Source organism: Lolium perenne, chromosome 2 (genome assembly GCF_019359855.2).
Source record: "Lolium perenne isolate Kyuss_39 chromosome 2, Kyuss_2.0, whole genome shotgun sequence".
Lineage (NCBI taxonomy): Eukaryota > Viridiplantae > Streptophyta > Magnoliopsida > Poales > Poaceae > Lolium > Lolium perenne.
This window is the reverse complement of record NC_067245.2, coordinates 207,969,465-207,989,992: the sequence shown is the minus strand read 5'-3', so window position 1 is coordinate 207,989,992 and position 20,528 is coordinate 207,969,465.

The following is a 20,528-nucleotide window of genomic DNA, read 5'->3' as shown; positions in this document are numbered from 1 at the left end:
AGGTCTTTCGTTGGCTTGTGATTAGAAATAGAATACTCACAAAATATATTTTTAAATGTGGAAAACTAGAAGTATATGAGCATTGTGATGATCATGAAAGATTCTTCCCACCATTGGGAAGTTGGCTAGGATAAATAAATAGGTTTTCGTATCATTGGAATGTCGGCAATGTGTTAATAGAAGTCAATTCTACACCTGCAAGTTTTGTTGAATCATTGATACCGTCGATCCAGATTATCAAATTTTTGTATTTTTATTTTTCCCAAAGAGATCCTAAGTTTATCGAATCCACGGGAAGAACTATAATGGTGTAATATCACCACAAAAAATACTTTGAGAGTTCGTCTAGTCGTTGTTCCACCGGGCCATTTCTGCATAGAAATAAATAAAGATAAGGATTTGCACATCTATAAAAATAATTGGTGATTAATAATAGGTCCAGAGGGTATTATCATTATTTAATGAAAAATATAAGGTTAATATGGAGATAAAGATGAGTGTTTTACCACTCATCGGCATCCACAAGCTTAACCTTGATCGTCCTCAAATAAGGTAGAAAAAACCATAAGAAAACGTTTGAACCAAAATAACAAAAATGGAAGTTTACTTACATTAGTTCTATTTGATCACACTTCTTCACCATAGATAGAGTAGATGCAAAACATTACACAAGCTTTGTTATGATAGCAAAACTACATCAAAGTTTCTATTAGTAAGGACGATTGGATGAGTAATAATTATTCTACCTTTCTCCAAAAAACTCTTGCTTGCTAAGGATTGATTAAACTTTGAAATTTAAACAATTAAGAGTAGGAGGGTATGTCAAAAATTAGTATAACAAAAGAGTATCGTATTAAACACAACATTAATAAATCAAGACTCAAAGACTTCTTTTCCGTTCATTGTATTTCAAGAACTTAAACTCTTCAGTAATGAGATCATGCGAAAAAATGTAATATGTTTTATAACCATGCTAAATAGACTTGGACGGAACACTTCTTGGTGCCAACCTTTTTTGCAATGCGGACATACGAGGAAATCAAAATTTTACCGGTCATGACATTGTTGTTACATATTTTATTGAATTCATAGCCAAAATCTAACATTGTGTTTGGATGCAATGAATTGAGCCTAGAATTGAATTGGACCAGAAATTCGAAATCCAAGATAGAAATGAATTTGCTTCTAATGTGAATTGTGTTGTTTGGTTGTGCTTGGAATTTGTTGTTATAATCAAAAGGAGTATCCAGTTCCAATTCTTGTTTGGATGTGTAAATCATTGAATTGGTTGTTTTGACACTCGTGTCTACGTGTACAAAAAATATAGCATGTGTGTATTAGAACAATATCGACCCTATCAATTTCTGCAAAAAAAAGAAAAAAAATAGAACATCGATCCAATATTTTGGACAGCGAAGTTCATACATGTCACAGAGAAATAGAGAGAGAACTCGCCAGGCCTGGCCTTCGGGTGAGTGGCAGGGCCAGGTTGGCGAATGAGTTCCAGGGGCCAGTCCGACGGTGCAAGGGACACCACCGCCACACCCCTTACTGTAAACCAATCCCCTGCTCAAGCATAATTTGGGCATGGGAGGTGACATGGGCATACCCTTCAGGTACCCATTATTGTGTACCTTGTGGATGATACTCCCACGTCCATTGCAAAGGCATATGCATCTCCAGATGCAGGTGACTGGAAAGAAGTTGTCCATAATGAGATGGACTCGATTCTTTCTAATGGAACTTGGGAGCTATCAGAACGACCCCATGGATGCAAGCATGTAGGCTGCAAATGGGTGTTCAAGAACAAGCTAAGACCTGATGGTACTATTGAGAAGTACAAGGCGCGGCTTGTAGCTAAAGGCTACACATAGAGAGAAGGCGAAGATTACTTCGACACCTATTCACCTGTCGCTAGACTTACCACCATTCGAGTACTACTGTCCATGGCTGCCTCCTATGGTCTTATCGTTCATCAAATGGACGTAAAGACAGCTTTCCTTAATGGAGAGTTGGAAGAGGAAATTTATATGGATCAGCCTGATGGGTTTGTAGTAAAAGGTGAAGAAAGAAAGGTGTGCAAGTTGCTGAAATCATTATATGGCCTGAAACAAGCACCTAAGCAATGGCATGAGAAGTTTGACAGAACTCTAACTTCTGTAGGCTTTGTTGTCAATGAGGCTGACAAGTGCTTTTACTATCGCCATGGTGGGGGTGAAGGTGTTATACTGTGTTTGTATGTAGATGATATTCTGATATTTGGTACAAACATGAAATTAATACACGAGGTCAAGTCTTTCTTGTCAAAGTGTTTTGATATGAAAGATCTGGGAGAAGCTGATGTGATTCTGAACATCAAGCTTATTAAGAACGGGAGTGGGATTACTCTAACGCAATCTCATTATGTTGAGAAGATCTTGAGCCGGTTCGGCTATATTGATAGCAAGTCTTCTCCAACACCTTATGATCCCAGTGTGACATTGCGCAAGAACCGAAGGATTGCCGTAGATCAATTGAGATATTCTCAGATCGTTGGCTCACTCATGTACTTAGCGAGCGCGACTAGACCTGACATCTCTTTTGCTGTTAGCAAGTTGAGTAGGTTCATGTCAAACACGGGTACTGATCATTGGCATGCACTTGATAGGGTCATGCGCTACCTATGTGGTACAATGAGTTATGAGATTCACTATTCAGAGCACCCAGCTGTGCTTGAAGGATATAGTGATTCAAATTGGATCTCTGATGTAGCTGACCTCTACGCCACTAGCGGGTATGTGTTTACCTTTGGAGGTGGCGCAGTGTCATGGAGATCTTGTAAGCAAACCATATTGACGAGGTCAACTATGGAAGCAGAACTTACTGATTTGGACACAACCACTATTGAATCAGAATGGTTGCGTGAGCTCTTGATGGACTTGCCTGTGGTTGAAAAACCTGTACCGACAATCCTTTTGAATTGTGACAATCAAACTGTAATTGTCAAAGTGAACAATTCTAAGGATAACGCGAAGTCATCAAGACACGTCAAGAGACGTTCGAAGTCTGCCAGGAAATTGCGAAACTCCGGAGTAATAACTGTTACATATATTCAAACAGACAAAAACCTGGCATATCCCTTTACAAAGGGACTATCACTTAATGTGATAGAAAGTGCATCGAGGGAGATGTTGTAAGGCAGGTTGGAAACAAGTCTTAATGTGTTTATGTTGGCTATTTTAGCAAAGATGTTGTCCTATAGAGCATTCTTGAAATAACACACCTATATGAGTCTGATTGTTAAACGTCGCAATCTATGATATTTAGGTGATCTCTAGTAAACTCATGAAGAGACCACGAAGTATGACACATATGCTTCACCCGCGGGGTAGGCTACTGGCAGCCATGTACTGGTTATAACTTTGATTGAAATCCTGTTCACGCAAAACTTGCAATTTAAGGCTTAGTCCATTGTTCAAGTGTGAATGGATGTAGCTTAAGGTTCTAGGCGGAAGTTCAACTTAACAGTCTCCACTGAAACACTGGTATAACAAGCAGTGAGTATTGGTAAATCTCTAAATGGGGATTTGAGATCTGGTGGGGGATTGTTGAAATATTGGGCCCACTTTAAGTGGCCCATACTAGATTTCAGATTTCCCTATAAATCTCAAAGCCCACATAGTGGCAGCCTTGTGAGTTTGAGCCCAAGTTGGTGGCAGCTCACTAGGGAGTGGCAAGAGGTGGGAAGTTTAGTCCCACATGGAAAGTTGGGAGGAAGTTAGACCACCTTATAAGGTGGGTTGTTCCACCACTAGTAAGTGAGTAAGAATAGGAGTGGTTCACGCGCGCTCCTCCTCCTCCTCGCTCGCTCGACTCGACACGTCACGATGCGCGCCGCGCTCGTGGTGAGTGGATTGAGCCTTGAGTCGAGACTTTCCTTTCTTTTTGCAGTTCAGGAAAACGAATAGACTCCCGGACCATGGGCTATCTGTAACTGACTCGAAACGTGCGCGCTACGTGGGCGTGCCCCACGTTGCCTAGGGTTTCCTGAGCCTATATAATCTCCTGCCCGGCTACCGCAGAATATATCTAATACACGAGTTAGGGTTTTGATACGTCTCCAACGTATCTGTAATTTCTGATGTTCCATGCTAGTTTTATGACAATACCTACATGTTTTTCTCACACTTTATAATGAGTTTATGCATTTTCCGGGACTAACCTATTAACAAGATGCCGAAGCGCTAGTTCCTGTTTTCTGCTGTTTTTGGTTCCAGAAAAGTTGTTCAGGAAATATTCTCGGAATTGGACGAAACAAAAGCCAAACCTTCTATTTTACCGAGATGGACCCAGAACACCTAAGGAGAGACGGAGAGGGGCCAGGGGGGGCCACACCACCTGGCGGCGCGGCCAAGGAGGGGGCGTGCCCAGGTATGGGGTGGGCCCCTCGGGACCCCTCCGATGCCGCCCTTTTGCCTATATATTCCTCGCGACGTGAAAACCCTATAACAATCGATCATATTTCACAAAGACTCCAGGGGCGCCGCCGCCATCGCGAAACCTAGTTTCGGGGGTCAGAAGTTCCTGTTTCGGCACCCTGCCGGGACGGGGATCGACCCCCGGAAGCCTTCTCCATCGACGCCACCGCCTCCATCATGCTCCGTGAGTAGTTCCCCCATGGACTACGGGTTCTAGCAGTAGCTAGTTGGTACTCTCTCTCCCATGTAATTCAATGCAATGATCTCATGAGCTGCCTTACATGATTGAGATCCATCTGATGTAATCGGTGTTGTGTTTGTTGGGATCCGATGAATTGTTACATTATGATCAGTCTATCTATAAAGTTTGTGAAGTTATTGTTGCTGCAATCTTGTTGTGTTTAATGCTTGTCACTAGTGCACGAGTGGCATGATCTTAGATTTAAGCTTTATACTTATTGCTTAGATTGTATCTACAAGTTGTTTGCACATGTCTATGTCACCCGAGGCCCCAGAGTGACAAAGAATCGGGATAAGCGGAGGGGAAGGCTTAGATATGAGGATCACATGTTTTCACCAAGTGTTAATGCTTTGCTCCGGTGCTCTATTAAAAGGAGTACCTTAATTACCAGTAGATTCCCTTGAGGCCCGGCTGCCACCGGCTGGTAGGACAAAAGATGTTATGCAAGTTTCTCATTGCGAGCACGTATGACTATATATGGAAAACATGCCTACATGATTAATGAACTTGATGTTCTATCTTAATGCTATTTGATACGTCTCCGACGTATCGATAATTTCTTATGTTCCATGCCACATTATTGATGATATCTACATGTTTTATGCATACTTTATGTCATATTTATGCATTTTCTGGAACTAACCTATTAACGAGATGCCGAAGAGCCGATTCTTGTTTTCTGCTGTTTTTGGTTTCAGAAATCCTAGTAAGGAAATATTCTCGGAATTGGACGAAATCAACGCCCAGGGGCCTATTTTCACACGAAGCTTCCAGAAGACCGAAGAGGAGACGAAGTGGGGCCACGAGGTGGCCAAACACTAGGCCGGTGCGACCCAGCCCTTGGCCGCGCCGACCTACTGTGTGGGGCCCTCGTGTGGCCCCCTGACCTGCCCTTCCGCCTACAAATAGCCTTCGTCGCGAAACCCCCAGTACCAAGAGCCACGATACGGAAAACCTTCCAGAGACGCCGCCGCCGCCAATCCCATCTCGGGGGATTCAGGAGATCGCCTCCGGCACCCTGCCGGAGAGGGGAATCATCTCCCGGAGGACTCTACACCGCCATGGTCGCCTCCGGAGTGATGAGTGAGTAGTCTACCCCTGGACTATGGGTCCATAGCAGTAGCTAGATGGTTGTCTTCTCCTTATGTGCTTCATTGTCGGATCTTGCGAGCTGCCGAACATGATCAAGATCATCTATCTGTAATGCTATATGTTGTGTTTGTTGGGATCCGATGGATAGAGAATACTATGTTATGTTGATTATCAATTTATATCTATGTGTTGTTTATGATCTTGCATGCTCTCCGTTATTAGTAGAGGCTCTGGCCAAGTTTTTACTCTTAACTCCAAGAGGGAGTATTTATGCTCGATAGTGGGTTCATGCCTCCGTGATATTGGGAGTGACAGAAACCTCTAAGGTTATGGATGTGCTGTTGCCACTAGGGATAAAACATTGATGCTATGTCCGAGGATGTAGTTATTGATTACATTACGCACCATACTTAATGCAATTGTCTGTTGTTTTCAACTTAATACTGGAAGGGGTTCGGATGATAACCTGAAGGTGGACTTTTTAGGCATAGATGCATGCTGGATAGCGGTCTATGTACTTTGTCGTAATGCCCAATTAAATCTCACAATACTCATCATATCATGTATGTGCATTGTCATGCCCTCTCTATTTGTCAATTGCCCAACTGTAATTTGTTCACCCAACATGCTACTTATCTTATGGGAGAGACACCTCTAGTGAACTGTGGACCCCGGTCCATTCTTTTACATCGAATACAATCTACTGCAATACTTGTTCTACTGTTCTCTGCAAACAATCATCATCCACACTATACATCTAATCCTTTGTTACAGCAAGCCGGTGAGATTGACAACCTCACTGTTTCGTTGGGGCAAAGTACTTTGGTTGTGTTGTGCAGGTTCCACGTTGGCGCCGGAATCCCTGGTGTTGCGCCGCACTACATCTCGCCGCCATCAACCTTCAACGTGCTTCTTGGCTCCTACTGGTTCGATAAACCTTGGTTTCTTACTGAGGGAAAACTTGCCGCTGTACGCATCACACCTTCCTCTTGGGGTTCCCAACGGTCGCGTGTTGTACGCGTATCAAGACTGTTTTCTGGCGCCGTTGCCGGGGACCTGAAAAAAAGTTACACCACAGAGATCTCTAACTCCCACGTCAACTTTGCGTCAGCAACTGTTTTCTAGCGCCGTTGCCGGGGAGATCAAGACACGCTGCAAGGGGAGTCTCCACATCCCAATCTCTTTACTTTGTTTTTGTCTTGCTTTATTTTATTTACTACTTTGTTTGCTGCATTAAATCAAAACACAAAAAAATTAGTTGCTAGTTTTACTTTATTTGCTATCTTGTTTGCTGCATTAAAAACACAAAAAAATTAGTTACTTGCATTTGCTTTACTTATTTTAACATGTTTCCTTTTAATTTTACTGTAAAAGATATACCTGTGGGACAAGGGTCTATAATTGGGAGAGATAATATAGAAGAATTTTTCACCCATGTTAGTATGCATGAAGATCTTAAAGATATACCTCTTGCAAAAGTTGTCCCTACTTATGAAGATGCCTCTATTTGTTTGGTACGCATGATGGAAGCTAGATTTATTAGTCTCAACCCCATGATACAACACATGTTTCTTACACTTTCTGATATGGAGAGGGGAGAGAAGAGAGATTTTTTTCTAAAAGTCTTAGTGCGAGAATTTGCGGATATAGCTAAAGAAGTTAGAAAAGTTTTTAGTAAGCATGATAGGCTTGGCATGATCACCGATTTTAAAAGAACACTTGAAAAGATGGATATGGATAGAATCAAGTACACTAATAATGTTAATGATGGTGGGGAGATTAAAGCGCCAATACCCTGTAAGCTCCTAGCAATGCATGAGGCACTAGAAAATAACTATGCTTGGCTTGTTCCTGAAAATTTGTTTGATGAGAGTAGCAAGCCCAAGACTAAGGAAAAGGGAGCCGCTGAAACTTATGTATCCAATATACTATGCATGGTTGAGAAAACTTCATACCCCGTTGTAGATGCACCATCTCTTGATAATACTTGATACACACTTTCTGCGCCTAGCTGAAAGACGTTAAAGAAAAGCGCTTATGGGAGACAACCCATGTTTTTACTACAGTACTTTTATTTTATATTTGAGTCTTGAAAGTTGTTACTACTGTAGCAACCTCTCCTTATCTTAGTTTTGTGCATTGTTGTGCCAAGTAAAGTCGTTGATAGTAAGGTTCATACTAGATTTGGATTACTGCGCAGAAACAGATTTCTTTGCTGTCACGAATCTGGGCAAAATTCTCTGTAGGTAACTCAGAAAATTATGCCAATTTACGTGAGTGATCCTTAGATATGTACGCAACTTTCATTCAATTTGAGCATTTTCATTTGAGCAATTCTGGTGCCTCAATAAAATTCGTCTTTACGAACTGTTCTGTTTTGACAGATTCTGCCTTTTATTTCGCATTGCCTGTTTTGCTATGCTTGATGGATTTTTCGATTCCATTGACTTTCAGTAGCTTTGTGCAATGTCCAGAAGTGTTAAGAATGATTATGTCACCTCTGAACATGTAAATTTTGATTGTGCACTAACCCTCTAATGAGTTGTTTTAAGTTTGGTGTGGAGGAAGTTTTCAAGGATCAAGAGAGGGAGATGATACAACATGATCAAGGAGAGTAAAAGCTCTAAGCTTGGGGATGCCCTGGTGGTTCACCCCTGCATATATCAAGAAGACTCAAGCGTCTAAGCTTGGGGATGCCCAAGGCATCCCCTTCCTCATCGACAACATTATCAGGTTCCTCCCCTGAAACTATATTTTTATTCCATCACATCTTATGTGCTTTGCTTAGAGCGTCGGTTTGTTTTTGTTTTTGTTTTGTTTGAATAAAATAGATCCTAGCATTCTTTGTGTGGGAGAGAGACACGCTCCGCTGTTGCATATGGACAAATATGTCCTTAGGCTTCACTCATAGTATTCATGGCGAAGTTTCTTCTTCGTTAAATTGTTATATGGTTGGAATTGGAAAATGATACATGTAGTAATTGCTAAATTGTCTTGGGTAATGTGATACTTGGCAATTGTTGTGCTCATGTTTAAGCTCTTGCATCATATACTTTGCACCTATTAATGAAGAAATACATAGAGCTTGCTAAAATTTGGTTTGCAAAATTGGTCTCTCTAAGGTCTAGATAATTTCTAGTATTGAGTTTGAACAACAAGGAAGACGGTGTAGAGTCTTATAATGTTTACAATATGTCTTTTATGTGAGTTTTGCTGCACCGGTTCATCCTTTTGTTTGTTTCAAATAAACCTCGCTAGCCTAAACCTTGTATCGAGAGGGAATACTTCTCATGCATCCAAAATCCTTGAGCCAACCACTATGCCATTTGTGTCCACCATACCTACCTACTACATGGTATTTCTCCGCCATTCCAAAGTAAATTGCTTGAGTGCTACCTTTAAATTTCTAATCCTCTACCTTTGCAATATATAGCTCATGGGACAAATAGCCTAAAAACTATTGTGGTATTGAATATGTACTTATGCACTTTATCTCTTATTAAGTTGCTTGTTGTGCGATAACCATGTTCCTGGGGACGCCATCAACTACTCTTTGTTGAATATCATGTGAGTTGCTATGCATGTACGTCTTGTCTGAAGTAAGGGAGATTTACCACTTTTAATGGTTAAAGCATGCATATTGTTAGAGAAGAACATTGGGCCGCTAACCAAAGCCATGAATCATGGTGGAAGTTTCAGTTTTGGACATATATCCTCAATCTCATACGAGAAATTTAATTGTTGCTACATGCTTATGCATATAAGAGGAGTCCATTATCTGTTGTCTATGTTGTCCCGGTATGGATGTCTAAGTTGAGAATAATCAATAGCGAGAAATCCAATGCGAGCTTTCTCCTTAGACCTTTGTACAGGCGGCATAGAGGTACCCCTTTGTGACACTTGGTTAAAACATGTGCATTGTGAAAATCTCGGTAATCCAAGCTAATTAGGACAAGGTGTGGGCACTATTAGTATACTATGCATGAGGCTTGCAACTTGTAAGATATAATTTACATAACACATATGCTTTATTACTACCGTTGACAAAATTGTTTCTTGTTTTCAAAATCAAAGCTCTAGCACAAATATAGCAATCGATGCTTTCCTCTTTGAAGGACCATTCTTTTACTTTTATTGTTGAGTCAGTTCACCTATTTCTCTCCACCTAAAGAAGCAAACACTTGTGTGAACTGTGCATTGATTCCTACATACTTGCATATTGCACTTGTTATATTACTCTATGTTGACAACTATCCATGAGATATACATGTTACAAGTTGAAAGCAACCGCTGAAACTTAATCTTCCTTTGTGTTGCTTCAATACCTCTACTATGAATTATTGCTTTATGAGTTAACTCTTATGCAAGACTTATTGATGCTTGTCTTGAAAGTACTATTCATGAAAAGTCTTTGCTATATGATTCATTTGTTTACTCATGTCATTTACATTGTTTGGATCGCTGCATTCATTTCATATGCTTACAATAGTATGATCAAGGTTATGATGGCATGTCACTCCAGAAATTATCTTTGTTATCGTTTACCTGCTCGGGACGAGCAGAAACTAAGCTTGGGGATGCTGATACGTCTCCGACGTATCAATAATTTCTTATGTTCCATGCCACATTATTGATGATATCTACATGTTTTATGCATAATTTATGTCATATTTATGCATTTTCTGGAACTAACCTATTAACGAGATGCCGAAGAGCCAGTTGCTGTTTTCTGCTGTTTTTGGTTTCAGAAATCCTAGTAAGGAAATATTCTCGGAATTGGACGAAATCAACGCCCAGGGGCCTATTTTCACACGAAGCTTCCAGAAGACCGAAGAGGAGACGAAGTGGGGCCACGAGGTGGCCAAACACTAGGCCGGCGCGGCGCAGCCCTTGGTCGCGCCGACCTACTGTGTGGGGCCCTCGTGTGGCCCCCTGACCTGCCCTTCCGCCTACAAATAGCCTTCGTCGCGAAACCCCCAGTACCGAGAGCCACGATACGGAAAACCTTCCAGAGACGCCGCCGCCGCCAATCCCATCTCGGGGGATTCAGGAGATCGCCTCCGGCACCCTGCCGGAGAGGGGAATCATCTCCCGGAGGACTCTACACCGCCATGGTCGCCTCCGGAGTGATGAGTGAGTAGTCTACCCTTGGACTATGGGTCCATAGCAGTAGCTAGATGGTTGTCTTCTCCTTATGTGCTTCATTGTCGGATCTTGTGAGCTGCCGAACATGATCAAGATCATCTATCTGTAATGCTATATGTTGTGTTTGTTGGGATCCGATGGATAGAGAATACTATGTTATGTTGATTATCAATTTATATCTATGTGTTATTTATGATCTTGCATGCTCTCCGTTATTAGTAGAGGCTCTGGGCAAGTTTTTACTCTTAACTCCAAGAGGGAGTATTTATGCTCGATAGTGGGTTCATGCCTCCGTGAATCTGGGAGAGTGACAGAAACCTCTAAGGTTATGGATGTGCTGTTGCCACTAGGGATAAAACATTGATGCTATGTCCGAGGATGTAGTTATTGATTACATTACGCACCACACTTAATGCAATTGTCTGTTGTTTTCAACTTAATACTGGAAGGGGTTCGGATGATAACTGAAGGTGGACTTTTTAGGCATAGATGCATGCTGGATAGCGGTCTATGTACTTTGTCGTAATGCCCAATTAAATCTCACAATACTCATCATATCATGTATGTGCATTGTCATGCCCTCTCTATTTGTCAATTGCCCAACTGTAATTTGTTCACCCAACATGCTACTTATCTTATGGGAGAGACACCTCTAGTACTGTGGACCCCGGTCCATTCTTTTACATCGAATACAATCTACTGCAATACTTGTTCTACTGTTCTCTGCAAACAATCATCATCCACACTATACATCTAATCCTTTGTTACAGCAAGCCGGTGAGATTGACAACCTCACTGTTTCGTTGGGGCAAAGTACTTTGGTTGTATTGTGCAGGTTCCACGTTGGCGCCGGAATCCCTGGTGTTGCGCCGCACTACATCTCGCCGCCATCAACCTTCAACGTGCTTCTTGGCTCCTACTGGTTCGATAAACCTTGGTTTCTTACTGAGGGAAAACTTGCCGCTGTACGCATCACACCTTCCTCTTGGGGTTCCCAACGGTCGTGTGTTGTACGCGTATCAAGACTATTTTCTGGCGTCGTTGCCGGGGACCTGAAGAAAAGTTACACCACAGAGATCTCTAACTCCCACGTCAACTTTGCGCCAGCACTATTTCAATCCTATCAATTGCTCAACTGTAATTTGTTCACCCAACACTTGTCACTTGTTATTGGAGAGTTACCACTAGTGTAGATAGCTGAAAACCCCGGTCCATCTTTCATCATCAGATACGGTCCTATATGTCATTAGAAGTAGTATCAACTATTTTCTGGTGCCATTTCCTCCGTGTTACTGTTACTGCTGCTGTGCTACTGTTACTATTGCTCTCATATTATTGTTGCTTTCACATCACCCCTGTTACTAGTGCTTTTTCAGGTGCAGCTGAATTGACAACTCGGTTGTTAAGGCTTATAAGTATTCTTTGTCTCCCCTTGTGTCGAATCAATAAATTTGGGTTTTACTTCCCTCGAAGACTGTTGCGATCCCCTATACTTGTGGGTTATCAGGTTTCCACCTCTCTCTGCTTGCGCCGCCATCGTAGCCTACTCCATCCCGCGCGCCGACGTGCATCGGCGAACGGGAGAGCAGGTCTCCGGAACCGCTCGTCCTTGCGATCCTGTACGGGAGAGGGCGAATTAGGTTTTTGGGAAGCGCTTTGCGCGACTGCTCAAGTTCTTCGTCACGGGTCGCCTTCCGTCCAAGTCGGGCGGTGCTGCCTACCGTCGTCTTCAACGCCGTCTACTTCGACCCATCGTCCCCGTCGTCAACAACGTTGTCATCAAAAACGTTACTATTGCAACATCGTCTGCTACACCTTCACCGCCACCTCCACCAGATCGGTACGTGCGACATATCTCGATCTATTTAGCAATGGATGTTGTACTGTTTGCTCTGCTGGTGTTCATGTTGATCACTGCATCTAGTATGTTCGAGTTTCACATGTTAGTAGTTACTATCGTCATGCTTAATATTCTGGAATTAATCATGAAAATTGTGCCTTATTATCCAACAAAAATATCAAGAACAGCGACTTGGCCGCCAGCCGAATACAGTTCGACTCCATGATACGAACCAGATGGCAGTCATCCACCACCAGCGCTCAACGCTCCCAAGGATGAATCAGGACTATGAAGATGAATCGGTCTGATGCGTAAGAGCAAGTACAATAAATTCTAGTCAGCTGGCTATAAGGATTAGAATAATATATTCATGCTTAGTTGGAGGGGAGAGAGGAGGAGAGAGAAGAGGAGTGGGCTCTCATGCAAGAGCCAGCTCTAGCACGTGCTCCTAGGCATTTTGTGAGAGTGAAATGTGGGTCATACATTGATAAAGTAGTACATGATTATAGCTCACTATTATACATGTTGGCTCTATGTTAGCTACAGATGACATGACACATGGCTTATAGCCAGCAGTTGGCTATACTATTAAACTTGCTCTAAGGCATGCATGAATTGTCTGGTCTAAAGTGAGGGTACAAGTCCCAAGGGAAAGCAACGTGTGAGAGACAATTTTGAACAAAACTACACCTGCCGAGTCGATCAGAAGACGTGGTCAGGAAGCAGGCGATCCTCACTCGTGTTGATCTAAAAATCTTGGCGTTACCACAAATTACTTCGTGTCGCAGTCGAATCTTTTTTCGGTGCCGCTGATTTCTACTTCGACTGACATATTACTATCTCTTCATGGACGGTTCATCATGCTCGGGGTTCGACCATCGTGGACCCGTCAAGTTCGCGAGTCCGCTCATCGTTCATCTGATACAAATATAATTGAAACAAAGCTTAGACTGCTCTGCTCGGTTGACCGCACCCGCCATCGCGCACTGGTCGCACTCAAGGCTTACCTGTCTTGGACCCGACATTGCGGACTCGATATATTCGGGTGCTCGCCCGTCGCGGATCCACCACATCGATTGTGTCCTCTTCATCGACTGCGTCTGCCACATCTACTACTTCCGGCCAGGAGCCGCGCGACTACAGAATCCGTCGGAGGCACGAATTGCGCCTACATCGGCTTCGCCGCGCCCGATAAAAAGCTAAGTTTTCTTCTTCCTCCAAGATTCAATTATTTATTTATGTTCGCCATACCCGATACTTGGGGCTGCGCCATTACATTGTTAATACACCAGTGGATTTATTTTCTTCGGCTCTGGGTATATCTTTCCCGGCTCAGTGGATTTATTTTGTTCGGCTTAGTGAAATTATCTTCTTCGGCTCAGTGGATTCATCTCTTCGGCTTATTGGATTTTGTCTTCGTCGGAGTCATCTCATAAGGTTATAATTGGTTTTCTCTAATACAATAATACCCGACGCATTTCCGGGTCAGTGGATTTATGAATATTACTGAGTTTTATTTTCTTCGGGTCAATGGATTCATCCTCTATGATATCGACGGATTCATCTTCAATATATGCTTCATATTTAATGTGGATTCATCTCAAATACCACATCTTGGATTCATCTTCGTGGATTTATATTATATTATTGTCAATGGCTTCATCCTAAATGGCTTCACCTTATATGACGCCGCGATTCCATTAATTTCTTCCGACATCACGGCTAACACTCGGGGGGATCGACAACAACTTCGCTCCGGGTCACAACTGCAACACGGCACCTAAGAAATAATCGTGATATCACCCCAGCAGCGCTCGGGGGCTCGGCCATTTCTTCATCAATAATTTGGCGGCATCTATTTTCGATATTTGGTGGTTTCTACTTCAGCTCGATTTCTTCTCTGCACTCGAAGACTTTATTGCGCGTTGAATCCGTCATAACCAATAAGCTAAGTGTTCCCTTAATGTACACAAAGTTGATTATCATTTATTTTCGCCGCACCCTACACTCGGGGGCTGCGCTGTACAAATTCACTTTACATCTCAGATCGACAAAGAAGAACTGCGCCAAGGAAAAACTACATCAACAAAGAACTTGATAAAACAAAATTCTGCAAGGAACCCGACGAAATCTTCTTCAGGGAGAAAGCCGATGAAATTGTCTTCAAGAATGAACCCGACGAAATCTTCTTCAGAGAGGAACCCGACGAAATCTTCTTCAGGGAGGGACCCGAAGACTTTTCTTCAAAGAGGACCCGAAGAATTTTCCTCAATGAGGACCCGAAGAATTTTCCTCAATGAGGACCCGGAGAATTTTCCTTAAGGATGACCCGAAGAAATTTTACTCAAGGAGGAACTCGACGAAAATCTCTTCAAGGAGGAACCCGACAAAAAAAGAGAATGGAAAAATCTTTGAGTCCATATACTCGTCATTTATTCCAGTCGCATATTCGATGAAAAGCATACTGATGGCGCGTGATGCACATGTTCGTTGGGAACCCCAAGAGGAAGGTGTGATGCGCACAGCAGCAAGTTTTTCCCTCAGTAAGAAACCAAGGTTATCGAACCAGTAGGAGATGAAGGCCACGTGAAGGTTGTTGGTGAAGGAGTGTAGTGCGGCGCAACACCAGGGATTCCGGCGCCAACGTGGAACCTGCACAACACAATCAAAATACTTTGCCCCAACTTAACAGTGAGGTTGTCAATCTCACCGGCTTGCTGTAAACAAAGGATTAAATGTATGGTGTGGAGAATGATGTTTCTTTGCAAAGAACAACAGAGAACAATGATTGCAGTAGGTTGAACTTCAGATGTAAAAGAATGGACCGGGGTCCACAGTTCACTAGTGGTGTCTCTCCAATAAGATAAATAGCATGTTGGGTGAACAAATTACAGTTGGATAATTGACAAATAGAGAGGGCATAACAATGCACATACATATCATGATGACTACTATGAGTTTTACTTAGGGCATTACAACAAAGAACATAGACCGCTATCCAGCATGCATCTATGCCTAAAAAGTCCACCTTCGGGTTAGCATCCGCACCCCTTCCAGTATTAAGTTGCAAACAACAGATAATTGCATTAAGTACTGTGCGTAATGTAAACAATACAAATATCCTTAGACAAAGCATTGATGTTTTATCCCTAGTGGCAACAACACATCCATAACCTTAGAACTTTTTGTCATTGTCCCAGATTCAATGGAGGCATGAACCCACTATCGAGCATAAATACCCCCTCTTGGAGTTACAAGTATCAACTTGGCCAGAGCCTCTACTAGCAATGGAGAGCATGCAAGATCATAAACAACACATATATGATAGATCAATAATCAACTTGACATAGTATTCCATATTCATCGGATCCCAACAAACACAACATGTAGCATTACAAATAGATGATCTTGATCATGATAGGCAGCTCACAAGATCTAAACATGATAGCACAAAAGGAGAACACAATCATCTATCTACTACTATGGACCCATAGTCCAAGGATGAACTACTCACGCATAAGTCCAGAGGCGGGCATGGTGATGTAGAGCCCTCCGGTGATGATTCCCCTCTCCGGCAGGGTGCCGGAGGCGATCTCCTGAATCCCCCAAGATGGGATTGGCGGTGGCGGCGTCTCTGGAACTTTTCTCGTATCGTGGCTCTCGGTACTAGGGTTTTCGCGACGGAGAGAATATATAGGCGAAGGGGCAGAGTCGGGGGACGCTCGAGGGGCCCACCCCATAGGGCGGCGCGGCCAGGGGTGGGGCCGCGCCCCCCTAGGGTGTGGCCGCCTCGTCGCCCATCTTTGTCTCCTCTTCGGACTTCTGGAAGGCTCCGTGGAACATAAGACCGTGGGCTTTTGTTTCGTCCAATTCCGAGAATATTTCCTGTGTAGGATTTCTGAAACCAAAAACAGCAGAAAACAGGAACTGGCGCTTCGGCATCTTGTTAATAGGTTAGTGCCGGAAAATGCATCAAAATGATATAAAGTGTATATAAAACATGTGAGTATTGTCATAAAACTAGCATGGAACATAAGAAATTATAGATACGTTCGAGACGTATCACATACTTCAAGGAAGTCGATAAAGAAAGTTGAGCCTACACCCAAGTACAAACACTCGGCTGTAGCACTCCCATCGGGAGCGCTGTTCGCGAACCCGAAAAAATAAAATTCAATATCGCAAGTAAATATAGGAGGAGAATCAAGATCCTATCCGACAAAAGATAGCAACCCGAAGGAATGGAGCATTCCATCAGCCGAACAAAAGGCACTCGACAATATATTCTCGGAGCGCGTCTGCCGCGGTAAAAACTCCGAATGCCGTGACTTGTAAAAGGGTCACGAAGGTAAGACCCCAGGATCCGTCTTGCGTGGCATGGTATCACACACAGAATGCGCTCAACCACTTTATCCACATCAACAGATGTGAAGAAATAAACCCAGCGGACGCGATGTGGATCCGATAATTTTGCTGGAATTCAGTTTCGGTAAGTCCTAAAGCGGCATGTTCTAAATTACGCCAGTATACCGAATTCGTGTCCGGAGACGCGAGTTTGAAGTAGGTTTATATGGATTGCCACAAGTGCATTAACTGGTACCCGAGCTTTCGGATGAACCAACCCTATTTACCAATATCCCTATGCAATATAGAAGTCGAGAAAATATAGTGTTTCCATGCATAAAAAATATATGAAAAACAAAGAAATAAAGTCTGGAGATTTCAACTGATTTCATCCTATTCCGCGACTCCAATAAATATAGCAAAGTTCTTTACCCAAAGCTTCGGCTTCATGAAGAAAAGTGTATATCAAAATAAAACAAGATAGCAAAATAGTTTACTCGACCCGAGTTTTCGTGTTTTTGTCTTGCAGGTAAATATATAAAGATTTGTAGACTCAACTCGACTCTGCGACTCGAGTAGAGCCTACTCCCATCGGGCCTGCATGTATTTCTATAAGTCTTTGAATAGGAGTCGGAAAAAAGAGGGGCGACGCCCAGAAATATAGTAAAGTTCTTCATCGAGTAGTACAACTTGAGTCTATGCCCAAGTGCAAGCATTTACCCATAGACTTGGGGGGCTACGCCCAACGGGAGCGCTGTTGCGCACCCGAAAGAAAAATAATTTCGAAATCGTCGACATCATCTACGCTACACATGATCTATGACATGGACCTCGCCTTGTATTTCTTCGACTTCGGAGATGATTATGCTTGGAGTCTCTATGCAAGTATTCGACTTCCCTAGACACTCGGGGGCTACTGACATGGGCATACCCTTCGGGTACCCATTATTAGTATACCTGGCTCGGCTCGGCCCAATATGGAGAAGGCCCAACAAGGCAACCCGAAGATGTAGTCGACTAGGACTCTTGTAAAACCCTAGGCTGGTTGCATATATAAAGCCAGCCAGGGCACCCGATAGAGGGGGGACAACAGATAGACAACATAGCTCCGCCTGCGGCGGCACCCTGTAAACATACTTGTGATCATATACTAGACTGCTAGCAGCACGTAGGGATCCTCCACCGAGGGGGCCCGAAGCTGGGTACGTCGTGTGCCTAATCTCGCTCCCGGAATCTCCATCGTCGCTCTCTCCCGAAACCCAAGTCTTCGATACGTAGGCATTGACGAGGTGATCCCTCGTCAGGAGGGGCAGACACCGTCGCTGCATATGGGCGGAGGGTGGTCGGGCGGCCGGACGTACTACGGAGGGAGGCTGGTGGCGAGTGGCCGAGTGGGGAGAGGACGGTTGTAGGGCTGGTGGGCGGCCGGGTGGCGAATGGCCAGTCAGAGGATGGCCGGGCGGCGGGATGACGGGCGCCGGGATAACGAGCGAGGAGCCGGGCTGAGGGAGGACGGGCGAGGAGGCCGGTAGTCAGGCGTAGCCGGGAGGGCGGCCAAGCGGAGGGTGGACGGACGGGCGGGCATGGCCTGGCGGGGAGGTAATGGTGGGCGCCAGACTGGGGAGGAGAGCGTTCTCGGCCGCTCGCTTCGTTCGGGAAGGAGACGGTACCGCTTCGCTGGGCAATTCTAGACAAATTCGGAGGTCACACCCTCTGAATTGAACACATCAGAAAATGATTCCCCGCTGGAATTGCCTCGGGTTTCCATAGTGTAATTCAATGCGCACCCAAACGCGTGAATTGAAGGCTCAAATTTCAATTCCACAATTCCAGGTCTAATTTATTGCATCCAAACATAGTGTAAGAGTTATCTCATGGTAGATCGTTCAATGGTCAGCGGAGTTGTCGGTCCCACGCTAGTGTTGCAAGACATGTGTAAAGCAATATCTTATTTTAGTTTAAGAGTTATCTCATGGTAGATCGTTCAATGGCCAGCGAAGTTGTCAATCTCTATATGGAGTGCGCTAGAGGTGCAAAACACGCATAAAGAAATATCTTAATTTAATTTAATTAAACACAATGGGTTTTGGCATGCATCTTATTATATCAAGGTATTAGTACCATCAAACAACTCTCTTCAAAATGTGCTATCAAGTCTATCATAAATCTCAACTGGGTTGCTATTTATATCAACAAAAATAGACATGGGAGCCATTCCATGTGAATAACCTGCTTTATCTGAAACTATATATCTTGAGCTCTGCTTCTGTTAAGATGTAGTGAATCGAAGTTTGTTACAGAACTCTTCTTCAGCTCCTATTATTTTAATATGCCTATGTACCATAAAACAACGAGAGAGAGAGAGAGAGAGAGAGAGAGAGAGGTTTTGGGTACACAAGAAGGTTTTGGTACCGGTAAAAAATATTATCTAATGGGATTGACAACATAGAAAAAAAATTCCATATGCATAAGTGCATGACGCGCAAGAAGGTTTCGGGTACTAGTAAAAAAACAAAATCTTGGGGGGGGGGGGGGGGGGCTACCGGTAACCAAGGTTACTAGAGAAAACAAGACGAGATTCTTAAATAAAATTTGAATTTCAAACTAGAAAATATCAAAACATTTTGAATATAATGTTTGAAGGAGAGAGCGAAAATTTCAGACAAATGACTTGGGGGCTTGGGGCAGGTGTTATAGAACACGGGGAACAAATTGATTACATTGGACTAACAAACCAGCCCTATATCAAACCAAATTCAAATGGATTGAGAATTTTTGCACCATAAACTTATTTACCGTAGGGCCGGTAATTGCGGTATTTCACTCGTAAACAAATCCCTCACCGATGTGCTAGCAAGGGCATTGCATATTTTTTTTCTTATGAACTTCTGATAACTTTGCATGTGCTTTCAAAGTTCACCGCTAACGGCAAATCCACCGATGTGCATATCAGCCTTAGCAGATAGACCTACCGCTAATCCACCCGTTAGCAATGTTTACCGATTCGCCAAAGCACAAAGAAAATAAATACGAATGTCCCGCGACTGTGTCCCTCGTCATGAAAATGGCCCGATCCCAGGCCCAGTACTTTGCAAGACTGTTCCGTGCTCCCATGAAAACGGCGACAGCAATGCGGTTGGCAGCAAAATGCGCCGGTTGCCTCCATCGAGAAAGACGAGGATGCCCAACAATTACTCGCCGCCTTTCTTAGGCAGGTCCATCGATCGGCAGGGTCAGAGCAGCCGGGCGGCACCACCTTGCCCCCAGCACGGACAGGGACCCCTGTGATCTAATAAATTAAAACCCTCTGTTTTGCCCAGCTCGGCAGCCACAGGGTAGGCGTAAGGACATCTCCAGCGGCGCGAACACATCTCCAGCATAGCCACGATCGTTTGCGTCTAAAAAATGC